The 26,194-nt window shown below is 35.0% G+C and overlaps 1 pseudogene; it reads right to left on the reverse strand.

The window, feature by feature from the left end:
* Nucleotides 1-2,258: 2,258 nt before the first annotated feature.
* On the reverse strand, nt 2,259-2,998 carry LOC119817448 (annotated as a pseudogene).
* Between the last annotated feature and the right edge of the window lie 23,196 nt (nt 2,999-26,194).

The following is a 26,194-nucleotide window of genomic DNA, read 5'->3' on the forward strand; positions in this document are numbered from 1 at the left end:
AAGTAGGCATGGCTACAACTGACTCCACAGCCCTGCCTACTTGATCTATGCAGTCTTACATGGCAGAGGCATGATCACCACCTATGCAAACCATGCACTCCACTCCAGTGCCAAGGATGCAGCATCTATGTCATCATTAAAGAGCTAGTAACATGCTGCTCCCAGACCCCATTTAAGGGGAGTACCTTCCAAAATAGCTAGAGTTCATTCTGCCAGCACCAACTAGGAAGCCCTTTTTAAAGGACCTGTACAGTTTTGCTGCTTATCCTGAGTCAGGAAGTCTTCTCTTAAAGGAGAAACACCTCTGCTTGCTGCCAGCAAATAGAGCCTGTCTAAAATATTACAGCTGCCAAGAAGTTGTGCTTAACTCTGTTCTTTTGTGTCTAGAGTTCCTTTCCAATCTCTTTCAGTTTTTATGTAGATGTAGTTGTTCCATGCTAGTGCCATTTTATGAACAATCTAAAAGTATTTAAGCAAGTGGTAGTATTATATGGCATGCATTCACCATTTGTTAGGGAGATGGTAAACACATGGGCTTCAAAAAATGGTTACTCCACATGATTGGTTTCAATTAATCTCAGCACTTGTGATAGATGGGTAGCAGTTACAGTGGAAGTACTAAGAAAGAGGGAGAAGGCTAAAGCCTGAGAACAATAAGGTAGAGTCAAAGGATTTGAGGTTTCCCAAGATCAAATTGTTGCCAAAGGCCATTGTTCTGATCCACAGAGTCAAGCTATTTACAAAGAACACATCTTGTCTTTATGCCAAAAAGCATCCCTGAGTGCTTGGGACAGGATTCAAGAACTAGGAAGAATAATTGAATCATATACTAAGCTCATAAAAGGCCCCAAAAATCCCTTTAGTGACTTTTTACAAAGATTAACTAAAACTGTACAAATAGGGGTAATGGACCCAGATGCTAGATGAGTACTTATTGAATCTCTGTCATTTGAAAATGCCAATTTAGAATACAAAAAGATACTTGGGCCTTTAAAGATCAGATCAGCACCAATGGATGAACTGATCCTACACACAGTCAATATTGAGTCTTTTAACTATAATAATGAGACTTGGATAGGAAAAGCAATTTATAAAGGTATGAAGAAACATCAAAATACCTAATGTTTTAATTGTGGTAGAATAGGACATCTGAGAAAGGATTGTGAACAAGGCATTCCTATAAATAATATTTCTTCTGGTAATGACAAAAATAGAAGGTCTCAATTTTTTAGACTATATAGAAGATGCAGCAAAGGCCAACACTGGATCAATGAATATAGATCAACAAGAGACAAACAAGCAAACATGGCAACCCATTACCATTGGGAAACTCCTTCAGGAGGCAGGGCCTCTCTCAGGCCCCCAGGTCAAATATGGTCTAGTCATTCCCAGACACTAAGGAGGGCATGCCGCCCCAGGAAAATTTAAAAATCCAGTGCCTGTTGTAAAAAGCCATACTGCTCTAGATGATAGAATAAGCATGGATGGTTAATCAAAATTCCAATAGAAAATAGGAAACATATGTTTTGGCAGACTTCTATAAATGATCAAAGACCAAAGCTGAGAGAACAAATAAATAACATTGTAATTAAAGGATTACTGGACAAGGATGCAGATGTGGCTATTATTATTCCAGAATCTTGGCATTTGAATTGGCCTTTTCAGGAAGCACATGTTCAATTCCTAGGAATTGGAACGCTATCCCAAGTAAAACAAAGCATGAGATTGGCTTAATGAATAGGACCAGAAGGACAGAAAGGAAGGCTGTGGCCATATGCAGCTAAAATAGCAGTGAAACTATGGGGTCTTGGTTTGTTGCAGCAATGGAATAAGCCAGATTACCATTCCTGCAGCCTCAGAAATGGAACATAAACCAACCCATGTTTCTGTGAAGAATATTATAAGGTACTATAAAAAAAAAACAGTCACCAACCATTCAGGTTGAACAAAAACACAAAACAATTAGCAAACCTTCATAGGTACCAGTGGCCCTGCCTGTTTGCTCTGCCCTGTCCAACATGGCAGAGACATGTTCATTGCCTCTGTGAGCCATGCTAAACATGAGAACATCACAGTCATTATCAACAGCAGATTATCAATACACTTGGAGAAATTTAGTTTCACAATAATAGGCATTGTTGTACTATTTAATACATGATTCAGTATGGTTTAGGTTTTTTTTATGTTTTTGTGCAAGATTTTATTAAACGTCTGTACAGGACAACATCCAGCCTCCAGATGCAGTTGCCAAGACCCTGTTAGGCTGTAGGCACTGGCTGGGGCATGGCAGGAGGCTCTGGCTTCCTGCCCTTCTGCTCTGAAATGGAGGTGGTGGGCAAGATTTTGTCCTTTGGCTCAACAATGCACACGTGATCAGGCAGAGGCTTTTTGGGGCCGATCTTACCACTTGGATCCCAGGGTAGCATGATCCTCACTTTGATGCCCAGTACACCCTGTCTGTCTGAGGAGCACATGGGGCACTGCCGTGTTAATACAGTAGTTGACGGGTCTCCACTGTGGATCATCAGACCATCCACAAACTTCATGGACTTGGCCCTCTGTCCTCGGAGCTTCCCAGACAGTACGATCTCGCAGCTCTTTGCACCACTCTCCATGATGAACCGAAGCACACCATAGCAGGCCCTTCGCACAGCAAGCCCTCCGAGGAATTCGTAACGTTCGGACTCAGCCTGAGCAATGGTACATAGACCTCTTGTGGCCACCTATTCTGCATAAAGCTCCACGCTCCCCTCGGAGAAGGTGAACCTCTTCTGGACCACTGTGGTCACCTCAGCTCTCTGATCCGGTGACCCTTCTCACCAAAAGCATTCTGTGTTCTGGTGGCTAAAATAATGATTTCTGTTCTGCTTGGTGTGACTCGGACTTCAACCCTAGAGTAGCCATCTTCAGCCAGTTCCCAAATGAGAAACTCATTCAGTTCGGCTTTGAAAATGCCATCGGCCACAAACTTCCTCTTCTTAGAAATCTGCACCTACATCTTGCCGCAGCACACCCCCAAGAGGAAAGGAGTATGATTTAGTTTTAAGGAAATATTTAACATAAATTGTAACTTTATTATACAATAAAATATAAATGTTTTAGAAAACCATGCCCTGTAAAGCAGACTTTCTTGGACGAGGTCATTTCTCCTGGCAGTAGATGAGAATGTGCGTGATAGCATCATGTGTGGTAGCACAGCAGCTCAGCTTGCTTTTACACATGCAAAGACTTTAATGTTCAGTTTTTAAGTGAAATAGTTATCATTTAAATAACTAACATATACTATAGAAGGCATAGAAATAAGAAAGTACATCACAAGACTTGCCTGACCGGTAGATGTTTGAAATATTTTCTGACTAGCTAAGTTTTCTGACTATACATTTCTACTCTGCCCATGACTATTGAGAGTCTTGTTCAACTTGATTACTTTACTTATTGGTCTTCATAAAATGCTCTGCTGAAATTGAACATATTTGAATCTATTACATTATAAAAACTATTATTAATTAAAGGATTGCCATCAACTAATTGAAAATGTTTTATATTAATATGCTTTTAAAGAGTTCATGTTTACCTGAGACTTTTAATATTTTTTAAGAGAAATTAAAAACAATGGATTAAACAATTGAAAACAGTTTTTTGCATAAATCCAAGTAACAGGACATTTGTCGGCATATGCATACCTAATTATAGTTCAAGTAATCAACAAATGTTTAAAAAACAGAAACACAAACAATAATCTAATAACCACGTATGTTTTCTCTTTTGTTTTTAACCTCTTGGGATATAGTTTTTGAGTATATTTTTATTCAGGCTATACTTTTAATTAATTCAATATAATTATGTTAGTCACATATAATAGTTTATAGCATAATATTAATATTTAATATATTCTATATTTGTATACCTTGATAATTTCAATAAATTTGTAAGTTATTATGAAATGATGTTAAAATTAGAAGCATAGAATTCTTTTGTCAATACATAAACTTAAAGAGATACTCAGACTGTGAATGATCTATTTATAAGATAGATGACGAAACTACAGTTTAAGAAAAGAAGTGCAGGAAAGAGTGAACTACTACAACCTCAAGTGAAAATATACACTATTGTTTTTAATGGAAATGAAGTGACAGGGTAATGGATAATTAAAACTGTTTATATTAGTACTGGAATGTTGTCATCAGAAAGGCAAAAATATGCAGACATGTACCCAATATATGCATATTCCCCCTTGGACCTTTATGGGTGGAATTAAGGAAGCACTTGATTAGTGAGACTAAACCACAAAACATTCCACTGATGGTGAGTAACTTAGGGTGACTCTCACAGTTTGGTTCTGGCATTCAAGCAACCAGTGTTTCTATACAGGCAGGGTTGTCTTCTTGTGAAGGTAACAATATATTTTCTTCCCCTTTTAGTTTACTTATATAGCTTTTGAACTAGAAGGAATCTTAGTAATATTTTATATTAATTCATTTAATGAAGGATATTAAAATCAAGAGAGGCAAAGTAATGTTTTGGGAGTCATTAAGTCTTTCCAATAATAATCAAGAACTCGTGTCCCTTAATTTATAGTTCACAAACTCAATTATACAATAAAATCAATTAGGAAACACTTACTTGGGATTTTCTGTGTCCAAGAAGACATTTAAATGTGGTCGTAATGAAGAGCTTTATTGCATGCCCTCTGTGTATAAGGAATTCACAGTAAAGAATCAGCAACAAATCTTATATTAAATTAATGAGACTGTGTATCAGACTACGAAAGAGCACATATAAGAATGGGAATAAAGTGAGGACCATTAAAATGCAATCTTTCAAGGTTTCTTTGTATTTTTTATTTATGTGAGCATGTTTATGTCTTGCTCTCTCTCTCTCTTTATCTTCCCATGTGTGTGTGTGTGTGTGTGTGTGTGTGTGTGTTTGCCTTTCTGTGTGAGTTTTGTTTTTAGGAATATTTTTAGGTAGCTGTAAAGACAAATCAGTGGGTAACAACTGTCAACAAATTGATGACCTAAGTTGAATTCCTAGCACTCACATGGTTGAGCAGAATTAACTTTCTTAACTTGTTCTCTGACTTCCATATGTGTTTCTTGACACACATGTGTCTCCCCTGCCCTTTATGTAATTAATAAATAAATAAATAAGTAAGTAAATAAATAAATAAATAAACAAACAAATAGTAATAAAAATGTAAGGAGTTTTTTGTGGTAATTGTTTGAAATTTCTATAATTAATGTATGTTTCATAAAATGTACCCTGTGGTATGCCATATAGTCTACAAGTTCTTATTCATTTCTTCAATTTATTTCATCTTATGTGCATATAGCAACTGTGTTGCTAAGTACAAATGTAAAAACTCCTACATTGCATGATGATTTGAATCTATTTTATTAATATGAAATTGTCTTCATTTACTTGTTTAACTTTTCTCTTAATCACCGTTCTATGTGAAATTAATATGATTACTATTGCTCATTTTTTGTTTGTGGTTATTTCTAATCTTTTACATCAAAATTACCTTTTGAAATAGCTATGGCTGGCTTCTCATTTTTGGTAGTAGTTTTACTGACATATACCTCAAACATTATATGATTCATTTTTGAGTCTTACATTTTGTCATTTAGTGAACTCACAGAAATAAATAACCAAGACTATAACTTTGCAATCATTTCTTTACTCACAACAAAATCCTTTATCTTTATTCTTTAGTCATTATCCATTATCTACCCAATATTGCTTCCTCCACCTCTGACCTCAGGTGATCACTAATCTACACAATGTGGGTACTTATAGGAACATTTATTATTGAAGGCATCTTATGTCCAATTAATTTCATTTAACATAGCTTTTTAAAATATGTTATGTTGTAATATTCATTACATGAAATTGTCTTGCTTTAAAACCTCTCTCACAAGCATACAATTTACATTCAACAATTCCTTTGCTGTGCTTCAATGTTGCATTGTAATTTATGTACAAAATCATGTATCTATATTAAATTTAGGAACTACATATAAAAAAGGTATATGATACTTATCTTTCTGAGCTGAGTTTAACATTTTTATTAATATGTAATTATGCATTCTTTTGTATAGCTGAGTAATAATTCACTGTTTGTAGTATCTTTTGTTATTTATCTATTTATTTGTTTATTCATTAGAATCAAGACATTTTCACTTATGTGTGTGAAGAGTAACTCTACTGTAATCATTTTGTGTATGAGTGTTGGATAAATTTGTAGCCTCATTTCTTGCAGGTATGTACCTGGGATGAGGTTGTGAGGTAAAATAGCACCTTAAATTAGATATTTGCAGGGTTATATAAGTGGTTCAAATGACTGATCTGGTTCCATTTTTACCAGCAATATATACTGGCCAGCACATTGTTTTTGTGATGTAATTTAATTATAGACATACTTGTGAGCATGATGTGGCATATCATTATAATTAATATTTTCTTTTTCTGATGAATTAACAATATTGAGTGTTTTTTTCGTGTACATCTTGTATATTTGTATATCTTTGGAAAACAATCTAGAGAGTCATTGCTTCAGATCAAAGACTGAATTAATTGTATTTACTAGCTAAAGCAATGTTAGCTTTCTACCACCTTCCTGTCATTTGATATTTTACTATACAAACTTTATGTTTAGTCATTTGGGAGATACTAATACTATTCTAATTTATTTTGAAGTTTGATTCACACTGTATATACAATTTAATTAATATTTTATTATTTGTAACATAAGATGATGATTCAAATATATTTTCTGAGTTCTGCTTAGGTAAAATGAGCATTTGCTGAGTGTTCATTCTCTCCTTTTACTCTAAGTGTAGAAGTTCAGATATGAGGGTCAACTTGTTAATATGAGATGATCATATCATCATGTTACAAATTGTTACTATGAGATTATCATATCATCATGTTACTAATTGTTACTATGAGATTATCATATCACCATGCTTCAAACATCCTACTTTTAGAGTCAGTTTGATTCAGTTCATATCTAATAAGACTAAATTCATTTCTATATTTAACTAAGTACAAATATTATGTTTTAATAATTTCTCCACAACTCTGGCATTTTTCACTACTTTGACATTTTTGCATTATATAAAATATACCTTTTTATAGAGAGGTATAACTTGTTATAGTTGAATAGTATCTCTGATGTCCACTGAGATTTGTAACACCATCTCATGGGTGATCAGTCACTACTCAGATTTTTTCTTGTTCATTTTAAGGTACTAGGTCCCTATTTTGCATATAATATTAATGATATTTTTATTAAATATTATACCATAGAACATTTTATTATAACTAATCTTTAGAAAATAAATTTACAAGTCATAAAATCTTACATAGAAAGTTATCATTTGATGGTTAGTTTTTATATCTCCATGAGTCCTGTTGTATAAACCTGTGTCTGAGAGAGTGTGGACAGCATGGGGGTGTTACAGATCAATTAAGGACACTCTGAGTCTGTCACTGTGGACTTGATGTATAACATGGTGAGTCCGATTGTTCTGAGAGAACAGGGCCTGGTAGCTTACTGGGAAGATTCTCTGTGGGAAGCCAGGGCTGTGTGCCCTCTACTCATACATTCATAGTAGGAACAACTACTACTTTGCAGGGGTAGATCTTGCTGCGGTTTCCCTACAGGGCTGCTGAGATTTCTAGGCCCTTTGTCTGTTCCTTTTTATGTTTTAGCCCTAGAACTTACTGTAGCATATGTACATAGAGTGCCACAACTGTTTTAGGACCCAGCTCTGCCCAGTGCTAAGGAACTGACATCTGCCTTCCTTTGCTGGCTTCTAGTTCAGAAAATATGTCATGCTCATCCCCACAGCAGCTGAAGTTCTTAAGTTAATTTGATTGTGTATCTGTATTTATGTTTATGGCTAAAGCAATTGGAGTACACCATAGGATTCTGAGACACTAGATATATATTTTATGGGAAGACATTCATATTTTACTGTGTTTGATCTAGAAAAAATATTTGTACACCCATTATTCTGTTGGCATTCACTTTATGAAAATTCTTAGATGTTGGCAATGAATTTGTCACTTTAATTTTTAGCTTATGTATTCATATTTTAAAGAGACTGCATAAAAATTCTACATAGATACAGTTGTGAATCTGAATTATTTCTAACACTTTGAATCTCAGTAAAATAATTACTTAAATTTATTGGGTTAGAAATTGATAACTAACGTAGGAGATGGACATGGTCTACATGCATAGTATCCATGTATGACATTAGTGTTAAGTGCATATATTTATTCTACTAGTCTTTTCCTATTGATGTGAAAAGTGGCTCCCAGTTTTTATTTTCAGTTGTCCCTTCTACAAAATTCATCTGTAAGTTTTCCAAGTTACAGTGAAAGCAATAATGACCATATTTCCTGACCCCAGACTAACATGTTCATTAAGGCATTTTCTGTGGCTGCTTTAACTTCCAATAGCCATTGATGGTGTGGCATATAAGAGCCAAAATGCTTAACCTTTGCCTTTTTGTGACAAGAAATTTCCCAATTGTTGACAACTCTTTTCCTGCAATATATTTCATGTAATTAGATCCATTAATTCCCCAGTCTCAACTTCCCTTACAAAAATTATGAAATAAACTGATAATGTTTTTGTAATTTATAATTGTGAGTGCATCTGCTTTTCTTATATTCACACTTTGGTGTCTTCCTGTAATTTCTTCCTGATTCCTTCCTCTTCCCAATGAGAACTTTCACTGAGTTTCACCATATTTGTCTATCTTCCTTGCCCCAATTTCTATGCCTGACATGAGGCAATTTCTTTTTTACTAGGTAAAACTCAACCTCAAAGCTCATGGATTATACTCAGGACTGATGTATTTCTCGGTTTTACCTTAGCTTGATGGCTGAGGAGGCAGCTTTCCATGCAGTAATTCAGCAGTCACTTATCCTCCTAACTTCTACCATCCCTTCCCTCTCTGTGGTGCTCTTTGCCCTTGTACTCAATGTTCAACAGCAAGAGGAAGTGATATTTCAGCCCATTTTATGGGTGCCTGAAAGTGGTGTATAGGATTTTCCCTTGCATCACTTCTAAAGAAGGACCATCAGAATAATTTTCAGAAAACTATGTGCCAGATGAACTGGAATGTACAGGCACCTCAGCATACTCGGGAATAACTAACTGAATTTTACCACATTATAAAGTTATTATGTTTATTTTGTGTTTTTTTAAGTAAAAGAAATTTTCTTCCTATGTGTATCCCTAGTCATGTAGCATACCAGACTTTAGGATGTTAAGTAAACATATCTTCATGATACTATGCCGATTCTATGTCCATTTTAAGTCTGTAAAGCCATATTTTTAAAGTCACTGGCTCATTTGAGGTGCCAGGCTAAGTTCAGCCATTGTTAGTTACACTTATTTCAGTGACTTGACAAAAATCATGTGCCAGGTAGTGCCTATCAAGAGGAAATTCATAGGGTAGTTATATACAAGGCTTCAACCTTCTTTATGTGGTCACATCATCATTCACGTGGTTCTATTTGTTCTATCCAAGTGTTTCACTCATTCTAATATATATTTAAAATCCCATTAGAGAGTTATACTATTATATTATATTATACTATTATATTATACTATTATATTATATTATATTATATATTATACTATTATTTATATTATATTATACTATTATATTATACCATTAGTTAGTTATACTACTAAGTCAATGATAGGAAGTGTTAAGTGTGCTGTGGATGCCAGCTTTTCATAGTAACAGCACAATCAGCCAACTTGAAACAATATGATCAGGTATCCTTCTTACTCAAGTGAAAAACCAACAAACAGCCTTTTTGTTCAGAGCATTGCTTTCTCCCTGCACTCAAGATTGTTTCCTCCTTATTGTTTATGTCCTAAATGAATAATGATAAAATATTCAGTGGTACCTGAATTTTTTTATCTTGTTCTTAAAGGAGTTTTAAAATGGTGCTCTTGAGTGTCTAACGAAAGGTATATGATAATAAAAGTATATAAAATTGGTCAAGAAATTGAAAGTGTCAATAAAAATTGTCTCTAGGATGACTTCTTAAGACTGCTTGCTGCTGACCTGGCTTTTATTTCTTCTTTAAATATTAATGTTGATTTGCTGGTTCAAAAACTTACCTTGGAGTACAATATGCCTATAGCTACAAATTTCTGATTCTTTCATTTTGAAAGGGAAACTGGATTCTACAACTTCCCTGAGCAGCACTGATGTAGGCATGCTAGTTCTACCTGTGCAGAACATGTTGGCTCTACATTCAGTGAAACTTCATCTTTCATTTTAATGCATCCTTGTGCATGAGAGCTTGGTGGGTGGGGAGATTTTCATAGCAATAAAACAAAAAGAATAAAGTACAAAGACAGCACTTTCTGCTGTGAATGGGTTTCCTCTTAATCCTGTCTCAAGGCCTCACAGACCCTGAAGACATAGCTTGATACAGTGGACTTTATAAACTTTGGTGTAGTGCCATTTTGCCCCTGTAACTAAAAATGATTTTGTTTCAGAAAGATTCTTCATTTCTAATACTTGGGTTAATATGTATCTCAAAAGTTTTGTGAAAAATAATTTTATCTAGAGGTACAAAACAAATACCAAATGTTAGGTGTATATTTTGTCTGCTTTTCTTGTACTTATATATTTATTAATTTTTTATTTGCTTGTGCAAAAATAAACAAAAAACAACTAAAAAAAGCAAAATAAAACTAAACAAAAAAAAAAATAAGTGCCTTTATGGCTGCCTTAAAGACTGCTGGGGAAAATATGTACTATTGTAACTTCTGGGGTCCAAGCCCATGCTTTTTTGGCCTACTTTGTGCTGCACTCAGTGAACATTTATGTCTTGTCTCTGACTTAAGGTTATCCTAGTAGTAAGTCTTGAATATTAATTTCCTCCTAATGCTCATGTGGTGAACACTAGGCTCCCTATGGGTCTTTGGAAGTATCTTCTCTATGCCCTTATTTCTTTGCTTTCTATTTCCTGGCCATCTTGATGATTTCCTCTTTTACATGCTTCTGCTGCCATGAGGTTTTGCCTGCATTTTGTAAGTGAGAAAGTCATGGTCTGAATCCTCTGAAACCTTGAACTAAGATAAATCTTTCCTCTCATTGTTTGTTTCTATTAGGTACTTGGTCCCAATGATAATAAGTCACTAATACAGTTGTTAGTCTTAAAAAATGTGAAACAGCCAGGCGGTGGTGGCGCACGCCTTTAGTCCCAGCACTCGGGAGGCAGAGGCAGGCGGATCTCTGAGTTTGAGGCCAGCCTGGTCTACAAGAGCTAGTTCCAGGACAGGCTCTAGAAACTACAGGGAAACCCTGTCTCGAAAAACCAAAAAAAAAAAAAAAATGTGAAACAGAGGGAAGTTGTGGTGGGAGTAGAGGAAGAAAATGGAACTGGCTTCTTCCTGACGTGAGGGTAAAATGATGATGAAAGAATGGTTTAGGAGTTTTATGTAATGGACAGTGAAAGTCCTTACTATATCCCTGAGAAACCCTTATAAGTCAGAATCTCACTCTTAATGTTTCTGTCATTTTCTTTATTCTCTTTTTCTCAGGCCACAGGAGATGCACTATTTCCTGCATTCCTACTTGTTGTCATACCTTAGGATTATCTTCAAGCTTACCAGTTAATACATTTTACTACCATTTTCTGAAACACAGGCACCAGGTTTTTGTTACATGATGAAATTACTGGTATGGGTTCTATTTCCTAGAAGACACTAATGGGTACACATGGCTATGTTGATTCTATTCAAAAATTTTTTATTTGTATTTGAATGAGGCATTTCTCATAAGTAAAAGTTGAATCTAGTAAAATGTCTAATTAGCAGAAATTAACCACATAGTCAGCTGGTTTTATTGCGTGACACACAAGCACTTTACTGTGAAGCACATATATTTGAGATCAGCTTGTTTGATTTTCTTTCTTATTTCCAAGTTGCTTTAAAAACAGCTATGAATTGTTACCTTCAACCTGAGTTTCGACCTTTTAAGAAAAATGACTGTATTTTTTTTACTTTAAAGATTATTATTTAAACTTATTTACTTTATATCTTCTGTGTTCTGATCACTTTATAGAGCCCAAGGATGCATCTATAAATAAAATAATAAATAAAGGTTCTTTTTCCCATTGAGTTCTAGCGTAGAGGCAAAGAAGAAATGAGATACCAAAAAAAAGATAGAAAGGATGGAAATTACCTGGAGGAGGTGGCATAGTCTCTTAGTGAAAGTGCCTGTCAGTGTTAGCTGAAGAACAGCATCAGCCATGGTGTAGCATAGCAGATGTTCATCAGATGGAGTGTTCCAAACAAAAGGCACACAAACATGTAATAAAAGATGATGAGAAAATGGCTACAGAGACATTTTGGGAAGTCATATATAATGGAAAGCCAATGAGAATTTTAGGTAACAAATATCACCATTTATTCTCCAAATTGCAATCAAAAGAACTTCCCCCCATTGTTACAGAAATTTTTAACCAGCAAAGAATCAACCCAGTACTTAAAGAGATGGGAGAATTCTATGTTACATTCAGGAAAAGACATGGACTCGTGCCTTGAGAGAAAGTTGAGCAGACCCCCAGTGTTAGAGCTATGATAGGTCAGATGGCAGGATTGTCACACCTATCTATGTGACCATCTAACAGTGGTTTTAGAGTCCTCTATCATCAAGTGAATTTTCCATCATAGTTAAGCACGTTGTCAGGAACTGTTATTTTAGATTTAAGTATTTGTAGGTAGTAATTAGAACTTTTCTTTTAGCAAACAAGTTTGCAGTATGACCTGCATACAGAGGGTTGTAGTAACCATTACTTGGCTAAATTTCTTACAAGTTCTGTCTTTCTAAGATAACAGGAAAAGGACTTTAAATACAGGCAAAACTCAGAGTACTTAAAGAAAGCACTAACTCATTACACTAGTGCATAGTCCTATAGTTTCTAGATCTCTACTAGGACATCATAACATGGGATAATTTAATTTTGTGAAATGGGGACAAAAGTCCAATTATATATTTGTATCATCTCATCTTCAGCATGATTATCTGCACACCCCACTGTTTTCCTGCTCTTTCATATGGCTCTAACTCATGCTATATGTCTCTATGTTAAAAATTTCCAGCTCTCTCTGTCTGAGACATTTTACTATTCCTGCTTCCTAAGACACTATCATTTTAGTCATATTCAAGAAAGAACTGTGCTTACATTAATTAAATATTTCATGTTGACTTAGCCAAAGTTTGGAAAGAAAACCTGTCTACTGACTAAGGTACCAGATATGCATTGGTTGTTCAATTTATATAAATAGTTAGATATTTTTAGAAGCAACCATATTGTATTCTTTACATTTTAATTGATAAAGTTCTTAGTTGGCATGAAGTATGATGAAGTCAGATAGCTTTAGTAATATATTTCATTTTGATGAAGTTAAGTTCTATCTGAGTAGACATGTTTACATGTTTTCAGTTTTAAGCATTTTTTCTTACTGAGGTTATACTGATGATTTACTGATGTTATCAGTAGGTTGGCATTCTAATTACTTAATCCCCTGACATCAGATAGGCAGGTATAAACTACCTTTCATATATCACCACAGTTAAAAACAGTAATGACCTTCTAGCAAGTTAGTCCACTGACGGAATCTTAGCCAACACACATGAGACCCTAGGATTGATCCCAAGTCACACTAAAAAAATCAATACTGGGAAACCTTACTTGTATGCAAGCATAATTTATAAAGGTTTGCATTAGATTGCATTAAAACTTGCTTCTTTAATTTAAAAAATAAGTAAGGTGACTTTAAATAATTCACAAATAAAAAGATTTTTAGTTGCTTCCAGAAACCACTCAAGGACTCTCGAATCCTAATTGCCATGTCCCAATAAACTTCCATACAATAGTGATATTCTAAAACAACAAATTTCCTTAGGGTTTTATACTGTCATTATCAACCACTTCATCTATTTGTCCATTTGTTTATTTATGTATTATTTATTTTTATGGTTTTTCACCTTTAGTGACCAGAAAGTTTGATTACTTATCGTAAAAAAAATAGATTTGAAACTAGGAAACAATTAACTTTCTAATTTCTGTTCTTGCTCATGTGTCCTTTCACCAAAATTCTGTCCCATATTGATTCCTAATATAAGTCTTTCTTTGTCTCTTAATGTACCCCCTTTACATATATACATTTATTCATTATAGTCTATCATCGATAGTCTTTTTTCTTTCTCAGATTGAATCACCTCACTTAATATTATATTTTGATAATTCCTTTTCCTAAAATTTCATGAATTTATTTTTTATAATTGAGTAATATTCCATTTCTTGGTATATGCTATATTCTCAATATCTACCAAACCTGGATGAATATCTAGGTTTGATTCATTTCCTAGCTATTTGATGTAGGGGTCACATTGAAGAAACTCATTATGGAATTTGCCTTCAAAGTGACAAGCCTAGCCATTTGGGCAAGAAACTGCTCTTGCCTTGACTGCTTGATGGTATGCTGTATAAACTGGACATGAAGGACCCACAGTAAAATGAAAAGAAGGTGAAACAGCCCTCCAGGGTTTCTGCTTCATGAAAGATTCTGTCAGACATTCTGCAGAAAACAGAAAAAAGTAACTGACAAAGTGCAAATATAGGCAAAACAGTCATTCAAATTTCTTGCTTCATGGAAAAGTCTGCCAGATACTATGGGCAAATAGGCTGAAGATGCGTACCCTAACATTACAGAAGAACTTTGGTGACTGTCCAGGAAGCGAGATGTATTGGTCACTTCTAGAGTTTTGTAGGTTGCTTGTAATGCACTTCCTGTTTACTTAGGTAATATTATATCCTTCTGGAATCTTTGATGGAGTTAAAGGATAGATTGTTATAGTCATAGTTTTCCATAGTTATGATAAAATATAAATGAGATATAAAATTAAGATAGTTGATAGGATATTATCTTAATTTGCCAAATGTAAATGGACTATATATTGTAACTATAATTCTTACTTGATAATTGTTTTGTATATATAATAATATTACTATGTTAAAGTTAAAACCTTTCTTTTTATTTGGACAGAAAAGGGGAGGTAATATGGGATTTTCATCTGTATGCTGTGAATATGTTTATCATTGGTTAATAATGAAACTGTTTTTGCCAATGGCTTAGCAGAGTAAAGTCAGGCAGGAAATGTATATAAAGAGAGTGGATAGAGTCAGAGATACACCATTTATTTGTCAAAGGAGACAGATGCCAAAACTTTACTTGGTAAGCCACAGCCTCATGGAGATACACAGAATAATAGAAGTGGGTAAATTTAATATACAAAAGCTAACTAAAAATGCACCTAAGTTATTGGTCAAACAGTATTGTAATTAATATAGTTTCTGTGACATATTTTAGGTCTGGGTGGCTCAAATGACAGAGTGGTCTCCAATTACAGCTATTATAAAGAGATATACAATAAATCCTGCATGCAAATATTTCTGTGGTAAGTTATGGGCATGTGAGTGAGGGGCATAGTAAAGAAACTATTGATACAGCAATGCTATGATTTGGAGGGAAGATTTTTTTATTGGAGACAAGAAGAAAACACACAGAGGCATCTGGAAAAATCCAGAACAGAGAAAAAAAAGAAGAAAGGATTTTGCCAAGGCTACCTGAAAGAGAAGTGGGTATAGTGGAGGCAGAGGGATGGGGAATCCTTTCTATTATATATCAAGCAAACAGATATCTAGGAAGACAGAAGCCTGTGAACTTCCATGACCTGAAAGATGGGGGAGAAATAGGTAGAGGTTAAAAGGTTCAGAAGACTAGATGGGCTTTGAAAGACAGAGCTAGTAATTGTGACTATGGACTGAAGGAGACTGGAGGCCATCATGGGCTTTGATATCTAATCACAGGTATACACAAGGGAAGTGGCCTTTTCTGGCAGGCTGAAAGCCATTTTTCACATTCCTGGGAAATGCTGACAGCAGCTTTTAACAGTCCTTATATATTCAGCTTTAGAAGAATCAAGACTTTCATTTCTGGTATGCACTCCTTTTTGAAGATGGGGAATTAGAGTTTCCCTTATACATGATAAAATCTCTCTAAGATTATGCCCAGGAGTTATATAGCTGAGTCATATAGTAGTGCTTTTTAAAGTTTTTTGAGAAGATGCCAAACTGATTTACATAATAGCTGTATTAATTTGCACCCATACTAGCAGTGAAAAAGTATTCCTCTGTTCTTACATTCTCTTTATCATTTTTTTGTCAGATGTCTTGGTGACTGTCTGGGGTGAAATGATGTCTCAAATTGTTTTAATTGGCTATTCCCTGGTGAGTAGGATAGTAGTTTATTGAAAATGGCCCTTCTGGGCTCATATATTTGTATACTTGGTTCCCAGTTTGTGGAAGTATTTGTGAAGGATTGGGAGGAGGTGCAGCTTTGTTGAATGAAGGAACTTTATCCCTGCATTAGTGCTTTGAGGTTTTATAACACTCAAACCATCCCTACCCTTCCACCTCTCCCTGCTCTAGCCCCATGCATACCTTCCTGCTGCCATGCTCCCTGACATGATGGCCATGAACTCTAACCCTCCCCAATAAATTATTTTTTTCTAAAAGATTCCTTGGTCTTGATGTCTTATTACAGCAATAAAAAGTAACTAAGAAAACTGAGAATGTTGTAAGTGCTTAAAAATAGGTATTGGTGTTTTCCTTTTTTTTCTTTTAAGAGCTACCTATTCATACCATTCTTCCAGTTGTAGTTTTCTAAAAAAGCTATTATTTTTTTCCTTCTGTAGTCACTGTAGTATCTGGTTAAAGCTAAAATTTTGTGCCCTTCTTATTGAAATGCATCTAGGTGTGAAGTTTGTATCTTGCTAAAACTAATATCTTTTTGTCATGGATAATCTAAGTTGTATGTGATGATTTATTTTGGTATGGAGCTTTTGCTAACCAATTTGTCAAGTCTTTTATTGTTGGTTGATATCTGAAGTCACATACTGCTAGCTGTCCTAAGGTCTAGTTTCTTCCTGTGTTTCATGAACCCATATGGTAGTCATGTCACTAAATGTGGGTGTCACATAAATTTAAAGTACTAAGATCTTTCCAAATACAAAATAATCAAAACTTAATCAAATGATATGTAATGAATCAAGTGTTTCTGATTATGCTTTCCCATCTTGCATCATGCAGTAACCCTTAAGAGATGCCTGGCTCCATATTAAGTTTCTGTAGAAGGAGCAGCGGGCTGCATCCCACCACCTGGCTAGCTTTACACCCGAAATAATTACATGGAAACTGTATTCATTTAAGCACTGCCTGGCCCATTAGTTTTAGCCTCTTATTGGCTAATTCTCACATCTTGCTTTAACCCATATTTAGTAATCTGTGTAGCACCACGAGGTGGTGGCTTACCAGGAAAGATCCTAACCTGCATCTGTCTCAGAGAGGACAGTCATGGCAACTGCTTCACTGCCTTCTACCCAGCATCCTGTTCTGTTTACTCTGCCTACCTAATTTTCTGTCCTATTAAAGGGCCAAGGCAGTTTCTTCATTAACCAACGAAAGTAACACATAGACAAATGACCCTTCTCCATCAAGTTTCTTTAGTCATCACAGGGGACCTGTTTAAATTATTACTCAGGTCTCAGCCTCTAATGACTCAGTAGAGTAGCTAATTTCTGGTCAGACAAAAATACAGTTCTATCTGGCCAAGGATAACTGTCAAATGCTTACAAGACTTGTGTTGTAGGAGCAGAGGATATTGATGCTCAAGGTGAGTTGGTGAGTTGTAACTCTGGAAGGTACCACCAATTGCTGTTTGCTCCTGTCTGCTGCTGAGAATAATAGTAAATTTCAAGTGCTAGTGATTAAATCTCCTCCAATAACCTTGCAACAGGCCTATAGCCCTCATGGTTTGGCGCTGTAGCCCATTTTATGACAGTCTAGATGTAGTCCTTTGGAAAGAGCAAAAAAGATTTTGTGCACACTGATAAGCACTAGAGAAGCCAAGAGAAGTTAAACACACTGCTTATCTCTTCAATGAAATGAGTTACTTAGCTGGTCCTCCTCTGTTGCTGGGAATGTAATTTACAGTTGGTGATTGTTTGCTGTCTGATGAGCCAAGGGCTTCACCCATATCTCTCAGAATTTATGTTTTGCTTATCCCAGACCTTTCCCAACCTAAAACCTTGAGTATTGCTTCTAGGTCATAAAACTATCCTTACAATTGTTATCACTTGTACTTTACAACAACCTACGTTACTTCCATGAGACATTAAGACCAGGCCAATTACTAACCCCAGACAAACATTATATTTACCTCAGTCATTCTCCTTAGACCTTTATCTTGAGCATTGTTTCTAAGTCAACCAAACCTATGTTATGGACAAAGAAGGCATATGTAATTTGTTAAGCGTTTCAAAGTAAACACGACTTAAGCTTTGTTATATTCACAGAATTCAGTTAATTTTATCTAAAAAATATTCCAAAAATTGTGCTATGCTTAAAGATGACAAATATAAATGAGTGGATGTCAGATGTTCAAAGTCTTAGCCCAGCATTGGTACCTAAATCAGGCTGAACCAAGTTTCATTTTTGTCTCTTAATGTATTGTTTCCCTGCCTTCTCTAAACCTACAAAGATTCTATTTAGTCCTTGAATATTCAGGACCTATGAATAGCCACAATAGAAGCTTTTCCATACTTACATATTACTATCTAAGTAAAGCAAAAGACTCTTGATGGCAAGAGTTGTGTAATTACTGCAAACAATATTGTGGCTTAGACTAGTTCTATAATCTCTAAATTTCTATTTCTGTGAACAAATGTAAATTATTATAGGATTTATGTCTATGTGAATAAATATAACTATGTTTTGGAATGTTATTTTGACTGGGTAAAGATGTGTTTTTTTATGTTTCAGAATATACTTAACTGTGTAAAGGTGTGTTACTTTTTTATGCTATATTTGGTTAATTATGTAAACATGAGTTGCATTTGTTTCACCTTGCCTGTCTAAGGTGATTGATCGAATAAAGAACTGAGTGGCCAATAGTTAGGCAGAGAAAGGATAGGCAGGACTGGTGGACAGAGAATAAATAAGCATACTATCATTCTATTTGGAGAAATTGTGTGTTAAGAATTACAAGATTCTTACTGTTCATTTTATGAATCTTACAGAAATATACCAGTTTTACAACAAAAATGAACCAAAGTAATAGAAAACAAATTTAAAAAATTAATATTTTCCTACCATCCATTCCTTAACGTGTAAATTTCAAAGGAGTGTATCTTTGAATTGTGTTGTCTTAGGTTGTTTTGTTTTAAAAGTTAAGGTGATGACTTGAAATTCATAGAAATTGTTAAATGAATTTTGATTTTGGATTAGGACAGAATTAAAACAGTGAAATGTGAAATAACTCTGAAATTACTTCTATCACAACTATTATTCATTTATGCAAATCAATATTCTCAACATTGATAATTAACTAAAAATATCAATCAATATATGAAACATGTTGAAGATGCTCAAAATCCTGCATTATCAAATATTCAAGTAAGATTTAATTTTATTTTTATGTAAAATTAAACTTACCCATCTCACTAGTATGCAAATTTGTTATTATCCCTAACAAATGGAAGATGTTTATGTAGATGAAAAATACTATTTCCTCTTGAGTGGTCTTTTCTTGTTGACCTTTGACATTCACTGTCCATTAAATGAGCTCAGCTGGTCACATGATGAAAAGACAGTGGAAATAGCAGTAGAACAGGAGCAGAGACAAAGGTGGCAGCAGTTGTGGCCAGAGCTCTAGCAATGATTGTAGCTATGTGGAATTCCAGAGAATTACAGGAGCGACATAGTGGGTAGCAAAGCTAGCAAAGGAAATGATCTATAATAGGAGAGAAAAAGAAAGAGGATAGAGAACCAAGGCTGAAGAAAAACAAAAGGTTGTGAAAAGTCAGTCAAGAGTAGTTGGAGGCCCTTATCAGTGATAAGTCCCAGATATTCCCAAGGTTCTCATACACCCGAGATGTGAGAACACTGGGAGAAATAAGAGACTTGGATTCAGTTAAAATTTGAATTAAATCTATTCATTCTCATTGCTAGCAGAGAGAACACAGCCTTAGAGTTAGTATAGCTGTTACTTGGAAGGTAAAGGGAGTTTCAAGGGCACACATCAGAAAGATGTACATTACGAATATTCATGGAATGCAGAGATGGTAGAGAAAAGTGTTTTACTTACCTCAGTTGTCCTTCCCCCCCAACACTATACAGTAAAAGAAAAAAATTTAACCCCTTTTCCATATTGATAATGAGGTTTTACAGAAGCAAAGGCAGCTGTTAATACCTCATAAACAATTTTCCTTTTCTAATCTTACTTGCAGGCCACTAGGATCTCCCAGATACACAGGGCTGGCAAGCAAAGACTATGAAGAAAAATCTAGACTGGAGAAGGAGAGCAGGAGACTAGAAATAGGAGAAGGGAAGACAGAATGAAGGACACATATAGGCAAGAAGCCAGGCAGCTGCCAGCCAGAAAATAAGATATACATGAGGAAAGAAAAGTACAAAGCCTCACTGCAAAAAGGAAAATAAAGAGAAAGAGATTAATTTAAGTTAAAAGAGCTAGCTAGTTAAAAGACATGAACCTAAGCTAGGCCAAGCATTCAACACTACATTAATTCTCCATGTCTTGATTTGGGAGTTGGTTGGTGGACTTAAAGAAAGATCCTGATACATAACTTTAACTAATCAATAAAACTGACCACAATATGGATAATTGTGGCAAAACCTTTTCTGTGAAATTGGCAATGTTAGACTTATCTGAGCCAAGTAAATGTCAAGCATGGCACGTTTGTTCGTCTAAGCAAAACGTTCAGTGAAATGTCATCAAGAAAAAAAAATTATTATGTATCTACTTCTCCAGATTATTCAAAATATAGGAGCATCTTAGTTTTACAAATTCTTTTGGTCACTTACATTTTTAATGAAAAATGAAAGATAGGAGAGCAAACACTTATTTGTGGCTTTTCTTTAGCTTTGCTTGCAGGCACAGATTCACACACATATACAAATCACATAAACACATATACAAACACATCCTCAAACACATATATAACAAACAGATACACACAAATAATGCACATAGAACATACATATTATACATACATAATGCCACTAACACACATACACACACACACACACACACACACACATTCAAACAGTACATTAAGCATTTCCTAAAACCAAGTATATTGAAACAAAATGATGTCTTTATTTCTTTAAAGACATTCAAATACAAATAGGGTTAAGGTACTTTGGTTAGTGATTTCGTGATGACATTTTTTGAATATTACTTTCAAGATGAAAGTACTTCATTAAAATAAACTAGACCATCCTACTACACAATGATGATAGACTGTATCTTATTAATGATTATTTATAGCATCTAGTTCTATATTTCTTGTATTATATGACAAGAAAACACATATGAATTTTCAGCCATTACTTGATCTTAGGTTTGACAAAGACAGACATCTGAAATGTCAGGAGATGTTTATGTGGCTCACAAAGATATATCTAAAATTACAAGAACTCTTCAGGCAAATAACACAATGAGTTTGAAATTGCCAAGCAAGTCAACATCAGTTAATTCTCCTTTGCTGAATGTGAGAGAAATTGATCAAAATTCATATTTCATAAGCTCTCAGTTCAAAACTTTGGAAGAATTTTATGATCCTCATTGAATACTATCTCTTTATTCATGGAAAACTTTTAAGATTTTCAATGTAGTCTGTTAGGAGAGGTTACTCGTAGTCTTGATTGATAATAAATTATAATTTTATTATGACACACATTTATTTCTAGTACAGTAGCAGTTGGTTTATAACTAATGAAGAAATAGAAAAAGTTGTTCATGTCTGAAATATTAGGAATCACTGTTATGATTTATGGCAACATGACCCTAATAGGTTTCCCGGCTGGTGTGGAGAACCTTGGTAGTTGGAAGACAGACAGATACACCAGGAAGCGAGAGTTTGGGAACAGAGATTATTAGAGATTATTTAGTGAGTATTGGGAAGGATATAAAGTATAAGGGTAAGGGAGTTATGGGAGAGAGAGAGAGAGAGAGAGAGAGAGAGAGAGAGAGAGAGAGAGAGAGAGAGAGAGAGGACAGAGAGAAAAAAGAGGAAGAGGGGGAAAGGAAAGGCAGAGACTGCCTCCTCAAAATGACAGACAGAAAAAGAAAGAAAGAGAAGAGGGGCAGGAATAGCTTGCCTCAGTGGGAAGGGGGAGACTAGGGGTAGGCAGAGCTTGCCTTTTAAAGGAACAGAGTACCAATGTGACAGGGCAGGACAGAGAATTACAATTATAACATTCCCATTTTTCTCTTATAATAAAAGGTGAGGAGTTAGGCATGGCAGGTTAAGGGGATGAGGGTGTCAAGTTTTCAAGACTGCTTCCTACTGATTTGTGGATGTTGGAGTCTTGGAGGACCTGAAAAAGCTGGGGTGTTGGTCACATCTTAGGGTATCTGGTTGCTTCACTCCTTCCAGGATTTGTGGTGTGGAACTGTCCAGTGTCTCTTGTACCTGGCAAGGTGTTTGCAGAACAGAGGGCAAGGTCAAGTTTAAGAAGAAAACTGGTAATTGAGGAGGAGAGTGTCAGGACCAGGAAAAGGTAGAAATGTGTGGGATCTTAAGATCTGGTAATGGAGATCGGGGTGTATCTGACCTGTTTAAGGTGACTTCTTCAATTCAACTCCCTGGAACTCACAAGAATTCTTTGAGTTTGTGGAAACATAAGATTTAGAAAACATTGCAACTGCAGCACACAGCACACTGCCTTTTCAGACAGGCCTCTTTCATTGAGCAATCTACATTTAATATCAAGATACATCAGTGTCTTCTTGTGTCTCATTTCTTTCTTTGTTTTTCTTTTCTTTTCACTGGATGGTTTTCTACTATATGAATTTTTGAGAGCTGATATACCTGTGCATCTGAGAGACATTTTGTCTACCTCCAAGGATTAGTTATTACAAATAAAGCATCTATAAATGATTTTGCATTTTCTTTTGCTTTGAATGAAATCAGGTAAATATCTAGGACTAAAACTTCTGGATAATATGGCAAAAATATGTTTATATTTATAAGAAACTGCTGGGATTTGGTTTCAGTCAAATACTTTCTATTATTCTACATTCTGGCAAATGTTATGTTGTCAATAATTTGGACATTAACCATACTAATTGGAAAACAGTTCTAACTTGTGTTGTTTTAGTGTGAAAACCTCTCGTGAGATATAAATGTCAGGCATCTTTTTTATATATTGCATGTGCAACTTCCTGGATAGCGGTATCCTTAGGTCCTATTTCTAGTTCTTATTTGGATTCCTTGCTTTCTTATTATGTTATAAATTTAAGCTGTCAGTCTTTTATCAGGTATATGTTTCGTAAAGAGCAAACATCCCATCAAAAATAATTTTTAATTTAGTATATTTGGCACTATATCTAAATTCTCATCAGCAAAACAATGCTCAGCTAGCTCTTTCTCCTCTTTTTTTTCATAGGATTTCTTCTTCATAGTTTTAATTTTTAAATTGAGAATGATGATCTGATTTTAACTGTTACAAAAATAGTAAGAGCTGTGTCAAGATGATTATAATTTTTCATATATGTAAGTTTTCTAGTCTCATTGAAGACGAAGTATTTTTTGCTGTGTTACTTTGTTCTTTAATCAAAGAGCAGTTGACTTTGTACATGCAAATGTCTTTCTGGGATCTCTGCTTTATTACATCAATCTGCCTATCCTTTCTAATCAAAGCAATTTTTATTACTGTTCCATCATGGTAAATTGTGGTGCTAAATGTGGTAGGTTGAATGAAAATGACCTCATAGACTCATAGATTTGAATAGTTGGCCATCAGAGAGTGGTATTATTTGAAAGAATTAAGAGGCATTGTCTTGTTAGAGGAAGTGTGTCACTGGGGGTCAGCTTTGATGTTTTAAAAAGTCCATTCTATACCCGGAGGACATCTCATCCTGCTGTATGTGGATCCAGATTTAGAATTCTCAGCTACCTGTCTAGAACAATGCCTGTATGCAGCCATGATGATAGTGGGTTAGAAATTGTTAGAAATAGGGTTAGTATTGCAAAGAAAGAGCTCACTATTTCAACTGGAGTGTCCAGGCAAGGCAAACCTTACTCTTAAACAGTGTGTGCTCAAGAAAAGTTAGCACAAACCAAGACAGAAAGTGCACTTGATTTTTTTTTCTAAGGAAGGTAGTCACCATGTTTTTTCCATATTGGCTTTGGTCTGACCTCACTGTCTTATCCCATTGGTTAGGCTGAAAAGAATTGGCACATAAAAAATGAAGGAGTAATGGGAAAAGAATAACTGCTTTAAGGAGAAAAGGTCACCGCTTTTGTCCTTTAATTTTCTGGAATATAGTAGAGATTCCTTGTGTAAAAGAAGGTATTGCTGAGTGGGGTGGATGAAAACATTTGCAGGTCTTACCAGGTGGACTAGACAAAAAGACTTAATGACTTGCCTTAAATATAAGTAACATCATTGTTGTTTGCTTGTTTTATTAGTGGTGTGTGTGTGTGTGTGTGTGTGTGTGTGTCTTCACTACAGGGTTTCTCTTTTCTCTGTGTAACAACCTTGACTATCCTGAAACTCACTTTGTAGACCAGGATGACCTCAGACTCATGGAGATCCAACGATTTCTGCTTCTCCAGTGCTGAGACTAAAGTCATATGCCATCGTGATCATCTTAAACATAAGGTTTTTGGAGAAAATATTCACATTTTTTTTAAATTACAAATCCCTCTTCTTTAAAACAACAATAAAAAACACTCACTTTTTTCCAACTCAGTAAAATGTCTCCTTTCTTTTTCTATTGTATCTTGTAGTAGGCAACTGCAATTAAACAGAGGATCTGCTGTTAGTAATAGTTGACTAATTTAATCAGAGTTTAAAACCACAAAGAGGCTGAAATTAATTTTTTGTACTGTGAAAGCTAGTTGAGGATCTAATCCTCTGGGAGTCAATGTGTATGTGAGGAAACACTGGCTCCTCTACCTTTTCATTTTTACCCATTGATCATCAACATGAAGAAACATCAAACACTTTGTTTGACCTGACTGTGGCTTCCACTGAATTATTGAGGAAATGGTTTCTGTGTGTTGACTTTCTTCTTTGTACACTGGACACTAGTTAGATGTCATTATGTAGGGTCTACATGACCATCTTAATAAGAGAACAGTTGACTTACCACAACTACAGAGCATTTGAAGAGATGACCCACAGTATCCTGGGACTTCATTAACCTTTGATGGCATGGGTAAAATATTCTTTTTTTCAATCCCTCTGTTAGTGTTTATTATACCCAGCACATCAATTATACTAGTCTTATAGTTTTTATTACAATATAATACTTCAATACCCAAACACTTTTAAATAAACTTTGTTTAGACACATATTTTAGCCAGTCCTTGTAATGGCTAGTTTTAGCTTATAATCTATAAGTCTTATTATCTATGTACTTTAGGTAATCAGATAATCATAACTTGCAAAACCTGTCTGCTCTTTTCTATTCTGGAAGCATCCCTTCATCTTTATCTTCATTTATATAAACTCTTTTATACTCAATCATTTTCCATTTTTACAACCTAGCACCTATGTAGAGCTAATGGTGGGTCACATATTGACTATATTATTACAGACCTCTCTCAAGATTGGGTATTATTTAAAATATATAATTAACTTGACTTAAGAAAACAACTATTTATCTAGTTGTATTGTAATTGCTTTATGATTACATGACGTAAACACTACTATAAAGCTATAGTAATCAAGTCAGTGTGAGAGTCCTGAAAGAACAATTGATAAATGGAATAGATTAGAGTCCATAAATCAAGCCATACAACTGAAATTAAATGATTTAATATTAGGCAAGATTATAAAAAAGAACAGAACTGATAGCATGGTTAAAATTTGAAGAGGATTTATTAGAGTGGATTACAATCTACTCTAGAATCCATAGTCCAATAATGACTGTCTAGCTAAGGTAAGGCCAAGTACCTTTAGTTGTTCAGTCTCAGAGCACATGTATCAGAATTCCAAATCTGGTGCCAGTGTCCTCAGGTACAGAGGATCCCTAGAGAGCTAC

This window comes from Arvicola amphibius, chromosome 6 (assembly GCF_903992535.2).
Source record: "Arvicola amphibius chromosome 6, mArvAmp1.2, whole genome shotgun sequence".
Classification (NCBI taxonomy): domain Eukaryota; kingdom Metazoa; phylum Chordata; class Mammalia; order Rodentia; family Cricetidae; genus Arvicola; species Arvicola amphibius.